Raw genomic sequence first — 21,019 nt, 5'->3', positions numbered from 1 at the left:
TTGCAGCCAGTTGTTCATTTTCTTTCGCTTTTCCTCCTTAGTCCATATTCAAGCTATTATTCTTTCTTTTTTGAAAGGTTTTTTTTCTATTTTGTTCGTCTATTTTTTCTTTCTTTTTTTTCTTTCATAAATAACTTGTGTGCTTAGGAATACCATTGACATTTATCTCTAGACTCCTTTTTTTCTTTTTTTTTCTCTGAAGAGTCAACAAACGGAGAGAAAAGGTATTTTAATAATTTGCTTACATGGAAGGTGCCCTAACCACTTCTCTCACAAGGGCTTATTTTCTGAAAGGATGAGTCATCGGTAAATAAAGAGCAGCTTATCGTTGTCGACGAGTTGTTGTCCTTGATATGCTCGTTTATACTTTTGAATATCGATCACAATTACGATTGATGCTCACAAAATAGTGATGGGCAAAATAGTCCTCTTAACTGCAACCCGAACCTTCTCTTTTTTTTCATTTCCATCTCTTTTTTTCTTAACAATCCTTGTTGAAGTTGATTTGTTGATATTTTTGCTCCCGATATTCACACACGAGATAATTTTTTTTTATTATTTACAATATTCACATTTATTAGGCATTTGTAACTTTGAATATTATATTTTAAAATTTATTACTATTTGTTGTTATTATTATTATCATTATTATTATTACTATTATTATTATTATTACTAATTAATATTAAAGCCTTTTTAGTTATTGATTCGAATTTTATTTTCAATGAAAGCTCTAGAATTTAGCAGAATTTTCGACAATTCATTACAAAAGCTTCTGTTCATATGACCGAGATTTTCGTGTAAAAAAAATCCTCTGCTCCTTATAATAACTTGACCAGATTTTTTTGTTGTTAGGAATAGTGATTTTATTGCGAATAAATAAAGTATAAGAGAGGAAAGGGAAGCGAGAATAAGCAATAGAAGTGAAGGAAGATAGGATTGAAGGATATTTTGTGTTTAAAGACTGTTTTTTTTCTCGTGGAATTGAGTAGATTCAAGAGATTAGGAACATGCATTTGAATAATTGGATTAAGAGATCCACGTAGTGAACGAGACCACGGCTTTCTTCACATGCTAATCAGATTGGAGGAGACGGGAAGAGAGAATGTGGCCAACATTGACTTCTGCATGTGAAAACATGCGTTTTTTTTTCTAAAGGTTCTGATCCTTACCGTACTGCTTCTCAGCTTATATCAAGCTCTTAGAAATTTAATCCATTCTCATAAGTTCTTCTCTCTTTAAGACCTCTTTTTCCTACTAAGTTCTGTAAGTTCTTCCCAACACTTTTTTTTCTTTTTTGCACATTCTTGATTTCTTGCACTTAAATAGCTAAATTATTTATTTTTTGCTGCACTCATCTGTAACTTGCACTGGATATAATAACTTTGAGAAGTTTTAAGCAAAAAAAAAACGGCAAATAGAAAAATGCACTAGTATTTTGAATATAAATTTAGTAATAAACGATAACAACGAAATCTATAAAAAAAATATCCTTGTCCAAAGAAGAGTAGAAAATAGCGCGCCGGAACGCTCGAAGCCGTATCTTCCAGGCCGTTTTTTTTACGGCAATTAGGAAGAAATAGACGGAATCACAAAGCTCCCCATAATCTACGACCCCGTATGGGGTGGCACTTTTAAGGAGCAATGGGCCCTTTTAGTCTATACGTGGAAGAGCTATCATTCAGGACTAAGAGCTCTCAAATACTTTGATAAAAGTTACTACAATTTTACAAAATTTATTAACTGATTTTGAATCGTATGCACATTTTATCGCTTTTTTTGCCATGCCATAATGATATTTTCTGACACTCGTGGTACGTACTTACCTTGTTCGTGTTTGCCGAAAATAAAAATATTCAGCTCTGGAAGCGCGAAAGTTCGTCCTTCCCTGCATCTTGGCATATAGATTGCAACTTAACTCAAATTGAAGCAAAAGCCAAGATTGTTAACACACTTTATTACGGCTAACGTTTCAGCGTCGTCGCCTTCGTCAGAGCCTGAAAAGTCAGATCATTTGTAACATATCCTCTCAAATGCCTCATCCAGAACAGGTCATCATTCCCTAAGATGCTACATGTCAGCAAAATATTTTATGGACTAAGAGAGCCAATTTTATCGGTTCGCAGCCATCCCCTTTTATCGCTAGCCATCTCCTAGCCAAAACATCTCAACAATAGATGGAAATAAATCCCTGGCTTGCTTTTTTCTCTCACTCTGAACAACGTTTCTCCTTTGTTTGTTCGCTTTTTTTCTTCTATTAAGTCGCTTCTTCATCTAACACCCCATTAATGAAATGCCACGAATACAAACACATACATACTCAAGCAATTGATGTTTTTGCAGGTCATTTAGGCACGCAAGGTTTTTGAATACTATAGTCACTTTTTCTGCTCTTTTACTTCCAAATATTTAACTACAGTAGCCATGGCAATTCTTTGTCGGAAGACCCATATTCGCGTATGTTTTTTCGGAACTGGCGCAAACAAAGCGCAAGAGAAATGAAATTTTATTATAGTTAAATATTTGTAAAGTAGACGTTATTACGAACATTTTGGTACTCAATTCACATGTGTATTCGAGAGTCTCAGGATTTTTATAACCTGGTGGAAGTTCCTCATTTAAAATTGATTAAAACGCCCGTTTTACCGGTTAGAAAGGTTTTAGTGGAGAACTATTTAGATTTTATTGGAGAACTATTTATTTTCGACAACATCTCGACTTCTAATTTTCTTTTTCAAAGAAAGAACGTGGTATTTCAATATCAAATACGCAACCTGGCTCCTTTTCATTATTTTCTTGAATTTTAAGCCGCTGTCAGCGACCTGTGTATGTTAAATCTTTCACTTCAGAGACTAGGCACGTTTTTAGAACTCTCTGTTCTCTCCGATATGCGGCGCAAATGAGCAAGCTATATGAGTTGAAGGTGGATGTCAAAGTGAGGAAATGACCTTGCTGTTCCCAGAAAAATCCGATTTCTACGGCACTTGCAGAACGCCTTCATATTCGAGTTCGAAAAGAATCATGCTATATAATAACGCGCTTAGTCCGTGCGTGTGTGTGTGTGTGTGTGTGTGTGTGTGTGTGTGTGTGTGTGTGTGTGTGTGTGTGTGTGTGTGTGTGTGTGTGTGTGTGTGTGTGTGTGTGTGTGTGTGTGTGTGTGTGTGTGGTGTGTGTGTGGTGTGTGTGTATGTTTGTCTGTGTATCACGAAAATACCGCATAGTGATGGAAAACTCTGCACCGGTGAAGTACCGAACCATCGCTATGCACCTGATAGCACTCCACCTTTTCACCATTGTTCAGATATATGAATACATGTATGTTAAATATGCTAAATAGTAACGGAATTATTTTGTCACGTGTGTGCGTCTGTGTGTGTGTCTCTGTAACGAAATTCCAAAAACAGAAGGAGACGAGTGCCATGGCGAAGGATTGGTGCACGGGAGCTCCAACGCGGTAAAATTGGGTGAGACGGGTCCCATGGCGTTGAATTTGTTTCCCGAAGCGAGATAGTTATAAAATGGGGTGAGACGGGTCCCAAGGCGTCGGATTCATGCCCCGGAGTCAGATAGTTATGAAAAGGATGCGACGAGTCTCACGGCGTTGGAATGGAGAGCCAATGCGAGAAATCTGTGGAGTGGGATGAGACGGGTCCCGCGGCATTGGAGCTCCAACGCAGTAAAATATTGTGAAATGGGTTCACGGCGTCGAATTCGTGCTCCGGAGTCAGGTAGCTATAAAATGGAGTAGAACGGGTCCCACGGCGTCGGAATGGCGCACCGGTGCGAGAAATCTGTATGGTGGGGTGAGATAGCTCCAACCGGATTGGATTGGTGCACGGGAGCCTCGGTAGAATGGGTTTCCATAACTCATTCGCTTATCTATTTCTAAGCATATTTCCCTGAGACTACTAACATCCTTTCTTTTAAAAAAAAAGCTCAAATAAAATAAAAACAATACAATACCAAGCCAGCTAACACACGTTACAAAATAAAATGCAATACAATACCAGCCAACACACGTTCACGTGGTCTGACGTAGAGTGTTATCTTCATCACTACAATGATGATATTCACCTCATTTCATATTAGCACATCATTCTGTGCTAATAGTTGAGAACGGAGGAAACTCTTCTACTACCAAACTACCTCGAATAATGTTTCCAAATTGTGGAGGTTTGAGAGAAACATAGATGTAAAATCAAGTTTGATTGTTCTCCAAATATAGTACTGACACGTTTAGGGAGAAAATCGTGAAATCTCTCGTCTATGCGTAAATTTTTTGAGAAAAAATTGAAGAAATTGTTGATAGGAAGAGCGAACAGTTATAATGTTATAAAGAGTTGCTTATTATTTGTTATTTCTTATTGATCGGTGAAGGCGAGCGAAGCGAGCACTACAAATAGTCTGAAGTCTGGCTTTAGGCCTACGTTCAGACTAGTTTAGCATAAGCTAAAAAAATATAGAAAAATATATAATATATAATATAAATAAATATAAAATATCGTCATCTCGAATCGATGGATGTTCATGTTTCCGTTTGCGTTCTCTTACCAGACCATACATGTAGGTTAGCTTATAAATTCAGACGCGATAGTTTCAAACCATCAAAACCTCAGCAGTGTATAATTTCTATCATAATTCCACATGTTTTCTTTGGATTTTTTTCCATATGTTTTCTTTGGATTTCTTCTCAGATGATGGTAGCGGGAACTTTGCTTTAGAAAGCTCTAGATTTAGGATAGCACTAGCCGAAAGATTGAAGTCTTGCAATTTTAAGGATACAAGTTCTGGATTTACTGCTTTTGCGCATCTGGAAAGAATTACGAAAAGTGATCGAGTGTGAATCCATGAAGTGTGAATAACAAAAACGAGTGCTTATCAATCACTAATGAATTTATCCCCTTCGCAACACTATGTGAGCTATGAGGTTGTCCCACATGCAGTTCCTCAACGCTATCCAGACAATAATAATTAAGTATACTGCACAGTGCGTGGATCTAATTCGCCTAGGATGACGATCTGTAAGAACGCGATGGTTCATCAGCCCCGTTATTAGGTGAGGCCGGTCAATCTGTCTTCCTTTTGGAGTTTAGTGTACTTGGAACGACATAGAGGTTTGGCAGTGATAGAGGAGGAGTTTGTTGGGTATGCATGGCATCAACAACTTCCACCTTTGATAAAGATGAGCTTGTCGAAACGTCACGCCAGTAATAAAGTTCCTCGGACACCTCGTTCGCAAAACAAGAGATCGAGGTTTTATTTAGCATCAAGTATGGGTGAAAAACACAAAGGATGCGTATGAATACAGTTTTATCTGGAATAAGATCCTGTCTTTCTATAGTGCGAACTTTAATTTCCTATAGTAACATATAGTTCTTTATTAAGAGTCATTTTATTTTCGTAGCAGTCTTACTGAGCGCCGTTCATCCCGACTTCTCAGGAATTTTTCGTTGGAAAAAAACAATTTTTGGGGAAAATATAGTTGGCTAGTGGTGCCCTTATTTCTCGACTTTTTTTTTTCGATTTTTCTAACTAACTTTTTCCTCTTAGTAACTTTAGCTTACATGTCATAGATCTTCTGAAACTAATGCTTAGGTCTTAGGGCTCCAATTTATTTAATTATTTACTTCGAGAAACAGGAGCGCCACTAAGTGCTCCCCCCCCTCGACTACAATTCAGCCGAAAGTTTTAAAATGAAATTTTCCTCTATTGCCTAAACGTTTACTCAACCTTTGATCTCAACTTTTGATCCACCAAGATTATTCATCTTCGATCTTTGTGCTTTTGTCTGGGACTTTCTGGGAGAAACACCGCTTTCACAGCGTTAAAGCAGCGCTGCGAATCTGAAAGAATCAACGCTATTAGCGTTTGTCGCTAGAAGATGCTTCGAACCCGTTTTTTTTTGTGCTCATTACCATTTATTCCCTTCATTCTTTATCCTTAAAATTGTCGTGACTTATTTTATTTCCTTATTCTTTTCCTTCAAATTCCCTCGTATCCAATTATCTTATTGCTGCACTTTTATTTCACTTTTCTCACCTTAAAGAACATTTATTAGGGTATGCACTATTTTTTATTCATTTTTCAAACATTCACTTTGTTGATGTTGAATAGAGGTTTTTTTCCGGATCTATTGTGATCTCTTTTGAGATTATCCGCGCCTAATCAAGAAGAAATTAATCTCGTTCGTTTTTCATTATCTGAACATCGCGACTGGGTTTTCTTTCGTGAGAAAAAAATACCACACATGCATTTACAGTAGTTATCATCTTTGTTTGCTTTTAGTGCATTCCTATTTAATCTAATGCTTAAGGTTAAGTCTTTAATGAATTACAGCTCCTCTATTTATCCATTGTTTCCGTGCACTTTTGACGGAAATCTCTCTTCTTCATGGAATTCCAGAAATTGACCCTTTCATCTATTAATCCTTTCCTCCCCCTATATAATACGGATAGGTGGATGGTCGGAACTTACAGTAAATGCTTACGAATCGCTTCTGAACCAAATATTCGTAGCTGTATTATTTTCTTATTTTCTCACGTCGAAATTAACTAATCGATTGGCTTTGCTTCTCCTTATAATTAGTATAATTACTATTAATAACTAATATAATTGGTATTAGCAAAATTAATTGTAATTAAGCAATGAAAGTGACAAGAAAGTTCGCTTTTGATATAAAATACTGTCTCATTTGTGAATCCTCATTTTCACACCCTGCATTTGCGTATTTTTTTACTTTTATTGTTAAATTTATTTAATTCTTCTACTTTTATTTTATTCAGCTCCTCTTATTAAAATATTTGCATATTAAAAACAACATATTCCAGCTGTATGAAAAAAAACGCAGTAAAAAGTCGTGGGAAACTCTGCGAAACCGTTCTGTTATGAAAAATAATACAATTTCCAGTTAAACTTCGCTCTAATATTCCATTTTCGATTTTTAATCCAAACTCTTGAAAAAAACACCATCTACAGAGAATTAACTTATGTTTGGATTTTGCTACTGTTCATAAAAAAAACTTGTACTTCTCTTAATAATCATTCTTTGACTGACCTTAAGGTAATCAGCAGTTATTTCCCCTCAATCTCCATTACGGAATTAAAGCTATGCTATGTTTAACTAGGAACACCCCCTCTTCGATTCTTCCTTCTCATCATTTTTGTTTATATCCTCAAAGAGGACTAGCTCTTGGATTTAATTGAAATACGCTTCTCCTATCACGTTCATCAAGGACTAATTTATTTTATTTCTGAATAGGTTTTCAGGATTAGAAGACCAATACAGGGCACACTAGTGCTGTTTGTGGATTGGAAATCAAATCATTCACATTCGCACAGGAAAGAAAATCATAAAAATTTAGTAATGGAGCACATTCCTTCAATGCTTATTTTTTAATGCTTTTGCAAAGACTAATTAATAAGAGAATTGCTGAAAATCTTGCCCTCTTACCTTTTTTCACTTCTTCTCTTTTTTTTCCAACGACAAATTGTCCTATTTTGATGTCATTATGTTCATCGTCAAGTTAAGAACTAGTTCTGGTATCAAAAAAGCTGGATTTTTCGATTTTCGCATAATCAACTACTTATATTATTCTTGTACTCGATACTCGAGGTGTTTAGTAACGAATTTGGCACATGGCGGGGAGAAAAGGAGGCGTGCAGAGTAACTTCCGATTGGTTGCTGCTCCTTGAGCAGCGCCCATAATGCGCTCTCACTTCGGTCCACTAAACGGATCCGTTCACTCCTCTCACTGTTACAACGTAAAGGACGTTTGTATAAGGATAATACGATTGCAAGGATACTTATTTGGAGGGATGCTTATTTATATACACAGATGCCCGGTCTTAATTAAACGTGCAGGTCCCATCATTTTTCCGGTCGTTTCGTTCCTTCGGCTTCGTTATCCAAGATGTTCCCAACTTTCTTCAGCAACGTTGACAAGGTCTTTGAGCTGTGACCAGCTGAGCTCTTGGCCGCTCTTTCTGCGCAGCGAACACTTCGGATCAAGCCTCAAAGTCTTCTTTCTTTCCAACAATTCCTTGATAGTTTTCGAAAGTCGTTCTAAGCTTTCCGAGCACGGCTTCGAACCACGTTTAAGCCTTCAGTCTTCTGAGCAACAGGGTGTAGTCCACGTTTAAGTCCTTTTCGATACGCCAATCACTTCAGCACAGGAAATCCTCGAGTATGCAAGAATCGTATACGAGTTTCCCTCCTTCTTCGTTGTCGATAGCAGATGGCTGAGTCATTTTTCTCACGAAGGAAAAGGTGATCAAAACCACTTTAAAAGGATAGTACTACTACCGCCACGTCAAGTAGATACCACCTTCACTTGGTGAGTATGTGGTCGACCTGCGCACGAGCTGTGGCATTGGGCGATTTCCATTCCACTGACGATGATCTTTCTTTATTAAAAGAGAATTTCCAAGAGAGTGACTAGTGGCAGAAACAGCTTGAGTTCATTCCAGTCCCTTACCTCAAATCTTTCGACCCTCTATTTCTCTTCAGTGGATTATTCTATTTTTGCGTTGAAGTCTCCGACAGCTATTTCGTAGAAGGACTTCTCGTTCCAGGTCATTCCCTTCATCTCCTCATAAAATATGTAAAATTCGGATTTATCAGCTGCTGATGTCAGTCGGTAGCAGTTAAAGACGCTTGTGGATTTTTGTCCAGAGTTCTGGGGCAAAGAAAGACTAGACAAGGTGGAAGGATGTTGTGAGAATCGACAGGATGGAAGCAGATGGGTGTACAACAAAACCAATCCCGCTTGAACTTCGCAACAACAAAACTTCTCTCCACGAATAACGGGTGTACCGTTATGCCTACCTTTCATCTAGCGTCTATGGACACTGTCCGCCAGAATCAAAGATGTCGTCAGCAACCTGAGATTCAATCGTCTCTCACCGATCACCATACAATCGTTTACTTCTACTACAGGTCGTTGCCAATCTGCATCTGATTGGTCAAAGAGCCACCATGCTGGATTTTGCCGAGACATTGGTGAATGTTAGCAGTGGTTTAGTCTGGAGTAGGCTTTTAGTAGGTTTCCCATCCTGAGAAGTCGGAAAGAGGTGTCGAACTTTTTCTCGCCTTGATAGATCCTACCAGAGGCCGTATCTCTCCTATGCGCCAGAGTTTGGCGCTCAGAGTCATCTCCGTGCCGCTATTAGGCATTGAGCTGTTGTGGAAGAAGGAAATTAAAATGAATAAATATAGCATATGAATAGATGTGGATAATAAGATATAATATTTGAAAAATGAACGAATTTTAATAGCGAAAATAGCCTGAGTTGTTGAAAAATTACAAAGTTTAAAAATTAGTAAAACTTTTGTTTGGTACCAACTTAGCGGAACAGACGTCAGAATTTTAACCACTGAATTATAAGGTGCTATGAAATTAAATAGGTCAGGTGTGACGCAGTCGGTTTTAGGTCCGTTGAAGCTACACTGTCGAGGATTCGAAACCGCCCTCCAAGCCTTTCATCCCTCCTGAATCGATAAATTGGTACCAGACTTGTCCAGGAGGATAAAAACACTGATTTGATCATCGGCTGGCCCCCGGAAGTCATTGTATAGGTCAACACTATTAAAACGTTCCAAAACCTCAACGATTACAAATTCCAGTAAAACGCGTTGGCGCATCCCGAGTGGATTGATACGCCAGTGACTTTATCCTTTTGTAAAGGTAAAGGTTGTAATAAGTCACTCACTCCTCGTTAGATGTCTGTAACCATCACGCTCTTCGATGATTTTGCGGTGCTAAGCACAAGATCAAATGCTGATTAACGCTAGTCGATTGCGCTAGTGATCAGTGGAAACACACAAACACACAAGAGTAAAAGGCAAGGATTTTGGCGCGTCAATCCGCTTGGAATCCCAGGTTTGAATGCAGTTGGGAATCGTTGAGATTTATGAACAAGTGTTGACCCATCGGCGTTTTTTTTTTTGCCCAGACAAGTCTGACACCGATTTATCGAGTCCGGTGGGATGGATTGACTGGCACTACGGCGGTTTCGAACAATCGATCGACCGTCCGGTCACAGCCGAACCTCTTACCGACTGAACTACGCCAGTTTTAATAAATAAATAAACGTAAGTAAATAAGTAAATAAGCAAAACATGGGTACATAGTGGGGAAAAAACACATCTGCCTCGCACACTCTTCCCATGTGTACTTTGTAACTACACGCTTGTTTCGGCCGTGTCCGAACCTAGGGACACATAGCCTATTGGGTATCTAACGCCAAAAAAGAGTTGTCGTTATGTCAATCAACAAAGTTGTGCTGGGAATTTTCGAAGTGTGGAATAATTTCTTCTTCATTCTTTCAGATGCGAGTAATACGACATTACCTATCTTTTCCGTGTCCCATCATCCTTTTGGAAGATGGATGCATCTTTTTTTTCGACAATAAAATTTTCGTTCCCAACTTATCATAAGTTTTTCTGAGCTCCTCTATTAGCTCTGACCTAATGCACTAGTTCCTTTTCTTTTTGGAAGTACTCTAGAAAGTATTTCCGAACATTTTCGAAATTTTGAGGGGACAGGTGGTACCGAATCGCCCTTGCAATTTATTCTAAAGCTGCATACCCGTTCATAAACTTCAAACTACTCTGAATTAGTGTGTACGCTTTTGGTGAATTCAAAGCGAATTAATTAACGCCTGACACTTAATTCCTCATCCTTCTATGAAATTTCAGTCAGTTTCGGTCCTTTCACGATTAATTCGCTGGTGAATTTGTCGATGCCCCGTCATTGCTTCTATTATATATTTGTTTTGATCGTTGTGTTGTTATTGTCACCGTTTCATTGTTACTTATAATGCCGATTACAATTTCATGCAGTGAATCAACCATCTATCCTTGATTCAGGACCGCTAACTATTTATTATTGATCTAGGGAGTTGTTTTGTGAGCGTTTCATATTTTTTACAATTAAAAACGTTAATAGAAACAAAAAATACTGTCATAACGATGTAAACCACACTTGGTTGAAGACTGCTAACTTTTTATTATTGATCTAGGGAGTTATATAGTGAGCGTTTCTTATTTTTTTAAAATTAAAAATGTGTATAGAAACGAAAAATATTGTCATAACGATATAAACCAATTGAGAAAACATTTTGCATTCTATTAAAAAGTAGTATTTTGATTTTTTCCTATTTTCTTTGATTCTAGTTTTTTTTTTCAAGTGATTAAAATAGGCAGTTATGTAATTGGATGAAACGTAGCGTTTTGAGATCTTTAGTGTAGGAAAATTAATCCAGGCGATGAAAATGAGATTAGCATTGTTTGTATGGAGACGAAGCAATTCTTGAATGTATTGTTCCCTTTTTTTTGTCTTCGCGCGTTCAAAATATAAATATTTTGACCTAAATTAAAATTTGATTGTACACCACAATCGATCAATCTTTCGCAGATCGAATGAAAGTTGATTTCTTTTAATTTTTTCTCATAAAAAACAAAATACTGCAAAATAACAAAAAGTGCTTTCTTCATAGTTGGTTTTCTTTTCGTTTCCAACATCTTCGACAAATCTTTATAAGTTTTTTCCAAGCATCACATTATTTTTTATCGTGATTTCTTCTTGGTTGTAACCAGTTTTCTTTCCAAATGTCTCTTGCTCTTTTCAAAGTTCTCGCTGGTTCATTTTATGCTCTCCATGCAAATCACAAATCTCTCAAGTTACTCTGGCGGTTTTAAGACCTCGTAACAAAAACTAGGTGCAGGAAGAGCGGAAACTTTCGAAAACTCTCCGTTCTGTGAACCCGACACTCCATCTCTTGAGTTCTCTCAAACCTCTCGAATTGCTTTAGCGGTTTTGACACCTTTGTAAGAAAAGTTAAGTGGAAATAGAGCAGAAAGTTCGGAAATTCTCCGTTTTCTAAAATTGACACTCGATTTTAATCTGATCTGAATAACAACATTGAATGAAATTTAAAAATTTCATATAAAATAAAAAATAAGTTAGAAGGAAATAAAATAAACAAAAATACGAATATGCATTTTTTGGCATGAGATTTTCATAATATTTGAAATTTCTATCGAATAGTGGGCGACTTCTTTCCAGTGCTTTTTATTCCTATGTATATTCGTAGGTTTGGAAAAAAAACGCTTACGACTTGCTTTTTAACCCAATATTTTGTTATGAATAATTGTTTTCGGCATTTCCTGATCTAAGATTTTTTCGGCGTTGATCCCTTTCATTTTCTCAAGGGCCTCTTTAAAATCAGAATTATCCAGTTCAATTTTACGTGGGAAAATTGCCAACCGGTTTGTTCTCTTCTCGGATTTTTGTGGAAAATTGAAGGAATTTCTGCTATAATTATTATATTCTGTCTGCTTTTTCTGTTTTTTTCCATAGAACTGATATCATTTGTGCATTTTCGGAGTTATTATTAATGTCAAAAAACACATTTGCTTAGATTTTTTGGCTCAGTAATTTCCGCGTTACTCACAATCTTCTTCCTACCACAAAAACTCTTCAGTCTTCAAACATTTACCCGCGTTTATGATTTTCGCTTAAATTGTCGAAGATTTCTGCCTGAATTTGTTTCTTTTTGAGGAAATTTTCCCTGAGGCTCATAGCTCAGTCAAATTATTTCGACTTAGGACATTTTTTTCGCGTTGTTCGAAAAATGTTTGTCCCGAAAATTAGACTTTGTTGTAAAATTGAGTTAGGGGAGAATTTTGCATTTGCAGGATTTCAAATGTATTATATAACAAGTAAAAGTCGGCGTTTTAGTTTAACGAAGTCACAATTCGACTATAAAATTTAATGGTTTATTCATATTCATTAGAAAAACTTTAATTTAGAATGAAAAGGAAATGAATTTATTTCGAAAAAAAAGACGGAAAGAAAGGAAATTCTTATAGCGGTGTCATAGAGAAGAACAAAGCACACTAGAATTCTACATAAACTCCATAGAGCAAAGATTGGCGTGGCAAATTCACCGCGGATTTTTCTGCTAAGAAAACTGAAAAATTCTCACGCGAGATCGTTTTCCCATGTCCATAACGCCATAATGGAACAACGATTACCAGGATCTGTGTGACCAAGTTATTCCAGAACGAATGAGTCTATCAGAGTGCCTGGGCAACCTCCCTGAAGCCCTTTTTTCTCTTTCTATAATGTCACTCTTTTCAACGCTTTAAATTGCCGGACTTGTTTATTTTTTTCTTCCCAGCTTTTTTTCCACTTGCCGGCTACATTAAGCTCAAATTGAAAATGGGCCAAATCTTTAATTGCTGTTTAAAAAGTTGTTTGACTGCATCATTAAAGAAAAAAGGATAAGACGAAAATAACCACTCCATTCATACCAAAATCGTTTGCTTTCCTCTATATTCCAGAGAGAGAGAGAGAGACAAGAGAAAATTTCTTGCTAATTTTTTTTCCTGGAGTTTTTCTTGCACTTATAGTTCTATCAAAAACTGTGCTTGTAATTTTGTAGATAATTTGTCTTCTGTACAAAAATTGGAGAAAACCCATAAATAAATGTGGTCAAAGACTCAAAAACTCGCGAAATTTCAAAAACCAAAAAGAAAACAGCAAAAAAAATTTGTGTTCAGCCATCCACTGACATCGTCGCAATGGTTCAAAAATTCTATTTCGTGTTATGTTAGTTTTTTTTATTCTAAGTTCAATTTTTCACTAACATTTATATTAATTTTACTATTTTATGTTTTACTAGTTTTTTTTGTTCAAATGCCTTCTTTATTCCAAGTCTAACTCTTTGTTAGCATTTGTGTTTATAAATCATGTTTACTAGTTCTTTTTTCTGTTCAAATGTCTTTTTTATCCCAAATTTAATTTTTTATTAACATTTATGTTCATAAATCGTGTTTATTAGTTCTCTTTTTTTGTTCAAATGTATGCGAGAGACGTTGCGTGTTCCGTGTCATTCTCTATCTCACCTTTTCTCTCTCTTTCTTTTTATCTTTCTCTTTTCTCGAAAATTTTCCCAGTCGATTCGATGTGGTTTTTTTTCTTGGGAATTTTACAAGTTATTTTTGATTCTGTCGTTCTTAGTGAGCTAATATCATCATTTATGTGTCGTCACAGGCCTTCCTACACTCGTACGCACGTTAGAAATTATTCATATGGTGCCCACGTCGTATACGCTTCTCACACGGTACTCATCTACTCTCGTAATGCTCTTACGTTATTACGGTCCCCGCCTCAGAAGCCGCTCCCTCTCCTCATCGTTCCCATGCGAATCTACTTTCGGGAACTCTTTTTTTGCTCCGGAAAAAGGGACCAAATCTCGTTTTTTTTTTCGTCGACTTGAGCTACGTTTTTTCACCACATTCCTGCACTTTTGCCAACATCATTAAATGACTGCTATCGTCCTTTTCAGTTTTTTCTTTTATTATCATAATTACAACAGTAGCTGTTTTAATACTATAATTCAATATGCATATAATTATGCTTACTACTAATTATTGCTATTAATTTTAGTATCTATTACTATATCTTAATCAAATTACTGCAATTACGTAGTGTTGCTCGACGGAATCAGGCGTTAGATTTATTTATTTCATTTATTCATTTTTCATCCATTTATTTCTGGAAAAAAATAAAAAAGGGTCTAAATCCCTGATTAATGTGTAGCCCTATTTATTCATATATTAGGCAAAGATTAAATGTAGCAGGTTTTCCTAGTTTGCTGACATTTCACGAAGTTTTTTTTTTCAAATTTATACTTTTATTTTTGTTTCCGCTAGCTCCTAAGATTCTTATCTGATTGACTTTTATTTAATCAATTTTTTTGTTTATTTTGTAGTTACTTAAATTTAATCGTTTTACAGTTATATTTTTTCTCATTTTTACACACATTTATATTTTCCTTCTTCTCATTCACGTTCTGAAAAGTCTTCATCTAGTCTGCTATTTACAAATTCGAACAATATTGGTTTTTTTAAAGTTTTTTTCAAGTTTTTAAAAATAATATTGCATAAATGATGACTATATGAAAACAACGTAAAATGTTGTTGTTCATTTTCTTTTTGACTACAATTTCTCTTTTCACTCATGCATGCGCGCGCTACAAAATTTCATTACGTTGTTCTATATAGCCGAGTAATTGAATTCAAAATTTTCTTTAATGTGAGAATAATTTCTTCAGTTTTCCTTCATTTTATCTAAATATTCAAAAATCCTGGAACTATCTGTATATGTAGTCTCATTCTTTTCTTGAACTAAGTCTTTTATTGTTAAAATTACAATCCATACTCCTTATCAGCCTCCACTCAGCTCTTTACAGTATTGCATTTTACAGTACCAGATACTTCAGGATCAATTTTACAAGTAAAAAAAGGATTTAAAAAAAATGTAATTAGAAAATAAAAGAGTCAATTCAAGCTATTAGATCATAGAAAATAATGGTTTGAAGGTGCTTTGTGTGAAATTATTAATTATTTGAAATTATTTTATAAATCATGTTTAAAGTTAAGGAAGAGTAATCAGCCTCATCTTTCACTTTTCCCCTTCAAATCTTTTGCAGAAAAATTTCGAGGATGTTCTACCAAACTATCACATGTTGCGTCATGGATATCAATCAAGAATTGAAAGTTGTAGACTTTTAAAAAAATCCCGACAAGACTTTCTTATCGATTGAACTTTTTTTCTGACTGCGCCATGTTGATCGGCCTTTTTTCCTCCGTATTTAATTTTCACGTGGATGGCTGACTATGGAAATCGTCGTTCATAATTTTTTTCTCATAAAAACATCCAACCCGACTAATTCACCCAAGTTGCACTGCTCTATTAACGCTTTTGTTTTTTTTTTATTATTTTAATCTACATTATTTCCACAATATAGATTCAAAAGAGTATAAAATCTGCAAGCTTCTTAGAATGCTGATTACAGCATGAAAATTTATAGTTTTTAATGTAGTCTCGAGTTCTTTGCTCTTTAACTGGAATTTAGTAGAGTAACTACATTATAATTACTTAGTAAGTTTATGTATTAACGTAGAAAATAGCTCCATAACGGTTCATAGCTTCACTAATTTCTAGTAATTTAAAAAATTAAACGTCGTATCTTATTTTTACTACATGAAAACTTTGCTTTTCTTTAAAATTCTTCTTTAATAAATAAGAACAAGAGTGCCCCATAGAAACTGAAGATTATGTGTGACAAATCCGTTATTATGTCGAGTTTGTGGAAAATAAATGATGCGAAAATAAGCATTAATCAACAGTATATATAGAAGGTGGTCCACATGAAGTGTGACCCCAAAAAACTACCCGCAACTACGCATCAATCAATACAAATAAATAATTTTTCTTTATTTGATAGTCACAAAATTCTACGTAAAATCTCATAGATCACATTTAAAATTATTGCCTCCGGCTTCAATAAAAACATCCAATCTCCTTCGGGAATTTTTAAGGAGTCGCAGGAGCCTTCTCCATTGCTGCTTTCAGCAAATCCAGTAATTTGTGCTTAAAAGAGCAGGCTTTTTGCTCTGGAATCAGCCAGACAGCAAAATCCAATGGACTAAAATCGGGCGAGTTTGACGGCCAAACATCTTTTGTCCAGAAATTCGAAACATTGGCCTCACCGCCCTCCTTTTGTCTTCTTTGCGTCGTTGGTTACCGCCCAATCTTGCTGTGCAAGGTCCAGTCAATATCCTTAGCGTTTTCTTTGACCCGCAAGAAATCACTGCAACTCTGGATTTTCCATAGCCTGTCACACTTCATTTGGACTACCCTGTATGTAATCTGAAACACAGTGGAGAAATATCAATACCAAATACTTCCAGAATATTTTTTCTTGATTTTTGTTATAAAGAAAAATTTTCTAAATAACCACAAAAAGCACATGTATAAGCCAGCTATAATTTCTGGACCAGTTTTTGTGGGACTCGGCACGTTTTCATTATTATTTATTTATTATTTTTTAAATACTTAAAATAATTTTTACTTTGATATATCTCGCTTCTGCCCTCCTTAAACTTCTCAGTAGGAAAATTTTATTTTACAATATTCATTAGCGTAAAAAGTTACGCATAAAAAGCTACATTATTATTAGTTTTCTTCGGTTTTTGCAAAATTCATTAAAAATTATTACTTGTTGCTATGGACACTACAGGAATGTTTCGTACTGGGTTTGTTTGAGAACAGCAAAAAAAAAGTTCTTGGTTCGCCTGAAAAACGGATTTTAATTATCAGAGATATCGATGAAGAGATTGGAAAATACTGCAAAAGGCAAAAAGAATTGGTAGGAGGGGAAATTTCACGTTTCATCCAATTTTCAGGCAACATTTCGACAAAAAAGAAATCATTGAGGACAATGTATGACCTCATTCAAGTTATTCCTATTCATTACATACAATACCTCTCATTTAGTACATCCAATACTCAAAATTTTGCAGAGCTTATCCCATCTCCTAATCCTGTAACTTAAGTTTGAGTGATAACTAATTTCGTAGAGTAGTATCGTAGGATTTTTTTTTTGAATTTTTGATTTTTTTTTGTTAATGGAGATAAATTGGGGACATAACAAGAAAAAGGAACTTCCTCAACGAACGCTGATGCTTTCGTTTAAATCGTAATTCTGAATCCTTTCGAATGTGGATAAATTTGCATTTACTTTTTTATTGGATCAAAGAGTCTTCGCGAGAAGAACGGATGCATCCTTGCATTCATTTTTCTGACAGTGCTGTGTGAATGAAATTTAAAAACCTCTGATACTTGCTGAGCGTTGGCTAAACGTTGGTCATTTGAAGCTATTTCCGCTGCTTGATCGGACTCAACCATGGAATGTGTTTAGGATTATTGCACGGTTTAAATGAAACAATCTTTCACGCAAAATTGCATGAATTTTGCATGAAAATTGCGTGCATTTTACCAGATGGAAGATCGCCGCGATCGCTATCACCCCTTGTCATAACTGTAACAGTGCTCATAATTCTAGCATACAATATTTATTAATTCTATTACGCTGAATGCCGTCCTAAAAAGGATGTGTTCAAGGATAAAGTACAAAACAAAACTATACAGTAAAACATCGTGAAAAGATTGAAAAAAAAAGACTAAAACCAGCAAGGATTAATTCCGTGTACGATTCCGGCCTTTAATTTGGTGCAATATGTTTGTCCTTAGTAGAATAGTAAAAAGATGGGAATGGAACTAATTTCTTTTTTGAACTATGCCATTATCTAGGGCACAAACTCGACGCAATGGTTCTTCGTTGTGGGACCTACCTTGTTTGAGAGCAGTTACATATACGATTCTAGAATGGATGTATAACTAATTGCAGCCTTTATTCGTGAACAGCTTTTCATTGGACAACAACATATTCTAACCAGTTTCACTTCGAAAGTTTCTGATACGATATGATACGAAGTCAGCATTAACAGTTCTCATATTTTTAGCTTTGGATTTTTGGATTTAATGGACTTTTTCCAGCTGCTGCTTCTTTCATTGACAACTATTTTCTGAATTTTTTCGCTGAAGTTGGTTTCTTCTTTTGAAATAGTTATCCCAAGTTTAATTAGGATATTCACCACGAGAAGGAAGTAGTAGTTTTTCCATAGTTTTCTTCTTCTCCTATGTCCTAATGTACGTAGAGGTAGTTTGGTACATTAGTTATTCACTCTCCAGAATTTCGAGGGATAGGAATTATATGATTTTACATCAAATTATGATTGTGTTTTACATTTCTTTTTCTGGCCTTTTACCGAGCGATTTTCGAATTCCATGAAAAAAGTGTGTAAAATATTAGAAAACAAGAACTCACAAACGTAAAAATTACAAACAGATATTTACGAATTCCTGTTTTGTCAACGAGGTTTCGGTGAAACTTTATTTATGGCCTGACGTTTCGACAATCATATCTTTACCAAAGACCTGAGATTAGGATTAGTTCGAAGTTTTTGATGCTATACATATCCCGTCATCCTTCTCCTCTCTCCTTGCCAAGATATCTCTCTAAGTACACTACGCAGCAATTCCAAACAGGCACACAAACTGACCAAGCTCAACGATTAGCGGGGTTGATGAACCACCGCGTTCTCAGATTCAGATTATCGCTCAATGCGAATGAGATCTACATACTGTGTAGTATCTGTTTGCAGTATCTCGGGGTTCTGTCTCCTGTTATGGGGTTTTCTCCTATGGTCAGTGTACCTGCGCCTACACTACATTTTCATGTACGCTACTTAGATGCTTCCTGCTTCTGGCCTTGGTCCGCCTGTCTTTCATGATTTTTTCATATGGAAATTCATAAGAAAACTACTTAGAAGGGGGAAAAGAAGTACTATGTGGATCATGAAATCTGGCTCTCGCCGCGAGCCACCAAGGCCTATAGCGACGGTGTGGCTCTCCCTGTTACATTGTGGTCCATTCCGATCTCTCTCAGCTTACTGTACTCTTTCTGTACGTGCTATGCACGTGCCTCATATTCTCAATACACAACGTAACACCACTGTGAGCACACGAGGCGGATACAAATATTATATGCCGAGATAACCGAGCCAACTGCATTGCGAAATCGTTAGAGGAAACGAAACAGTCAGAGGCTGTGAAATCGGCATCTTTACGTAGCCTTGGCTCGCGTGGGCGGGGCTTCGCAGGAGATGGCAGCCTATGCGCCAGCTCGCTGGTAAGAGCGCTGTGCATTTAGCTATCGAGCGCGTCATAACAATGATCCTGGGCAACTTTGATCGAGAGGAGCAAGTTGCGACAGTTGCCTTACGTACAGGTGTTTGAATAGTGTTAAGGAACTGTATGTAGGAAAATCTTGTTGTTCACAGAGCATTTCAAGAGATTGTTTGATTTAGTCATAAAATTGCATTGAGTTAAGGTTAGGTAATATATATCTGCTAGCACATATTCTGCTTAGGACAAATACGACACAAATAGATACGAACGCAGGTAGACGTGGTCACTATGACATTGTATTTCATCTATTCATTCTGCTTCATCACTAGGAATTCGGTTTTGGCGTCCGTAATTCCATCTTCCATCTATAATAAAGTTTTTGTTTCACTTTTTACCCGAAAAAAGATTTGATGGTACTGTTTGTATTCATTACTTCACCAGTTTTATCAACATCTTTATTATTTTCTGAGCAACATTCGTGTTCATAATTCTAACGATTACAATTTTAAGAAAAGACAGAAGAAAAGCCTTGCACAATACCAACAGATCTTGACTAATCCTAACTCAGTGCAATTTTATGTTCAAAGTAGTCAGTCTCGTCGTTTTTTTAGTGATCAGATGGAGGATAAAATGAATGAAGGATAAAGTGTCTGATGATAATCAGTCCGCTTAGAAAGCGCCACCTCGCTCACTTAAATTCAGAATCGTTTGAGCTTTACAAACGCGTAACTACCTTGCACAATGACTTGCGGAGGCTAGCCCATGTGTCGAGTCAGTGTTCTTTAACTCCACATGCGAGTATTGTACCAATTTATTGACCGCATAGGGATGAAATACTTGGTTGGCACTAGGGCAGAATCGAACCTCTGGCTGATCATGTAGCTACAGCAGAACCTCTTACCGACTGCCTTCATATTCTTACCTGTCTTCTTATTTTGTTACTGCTTCTACACTGCCCTATCTGATGGAGCAGGAATTCTTAATTTAATGTTAGCTTGGGTTTGTCGTCATAGGAAGTGATTTATTCTCTATCTCCTATATATGAAGAATGGCACCCCGTCAAGCCAGAGTCGGGGGCTTCCAATGTCTACCTATTCTTCATCATACCCTGTTATTTAGAAAGGACATTGACAGCGAAGAGATAAAAATGGATGTCATGTCCAACGTTGTAATAGCGTCATGCAGATCTTCCTTCACGATCTTTGCAAATATGTGTGATTGCGATTATGTGATGAATACAGTAACAAACGCCATCAAATCACAATAATTTTGAATCACGTGACGCAGACAGTGGTCGCTGCTTGACTAGCAATCCCTCCAGCATCTTTCTGCACTCGACTATGATTGCGAAACAATGGATAAAGAAAGAAAGGAGTTGCATGTTTAAAGTGAAAGTTGTTGCATGTTTAAAGTGT

The sequence above is a fragment of the Necator americanus genome, chromosome V (genome assembly GCF_031761385.1).
Source record: "Necator americanus strain Aroian chromosome V, whole genome shotgun sequence".
NCBI lineage: Eukaryota > Metazoa > Nematoda > Chromadorea > Rhabditida > Ancylostomatidae > Necator > Necator americanus.
The sequence above is the reverse complement of the archived record's forward strand: the minus strand, read 5'-3'. Positions refer to the sequence as shown.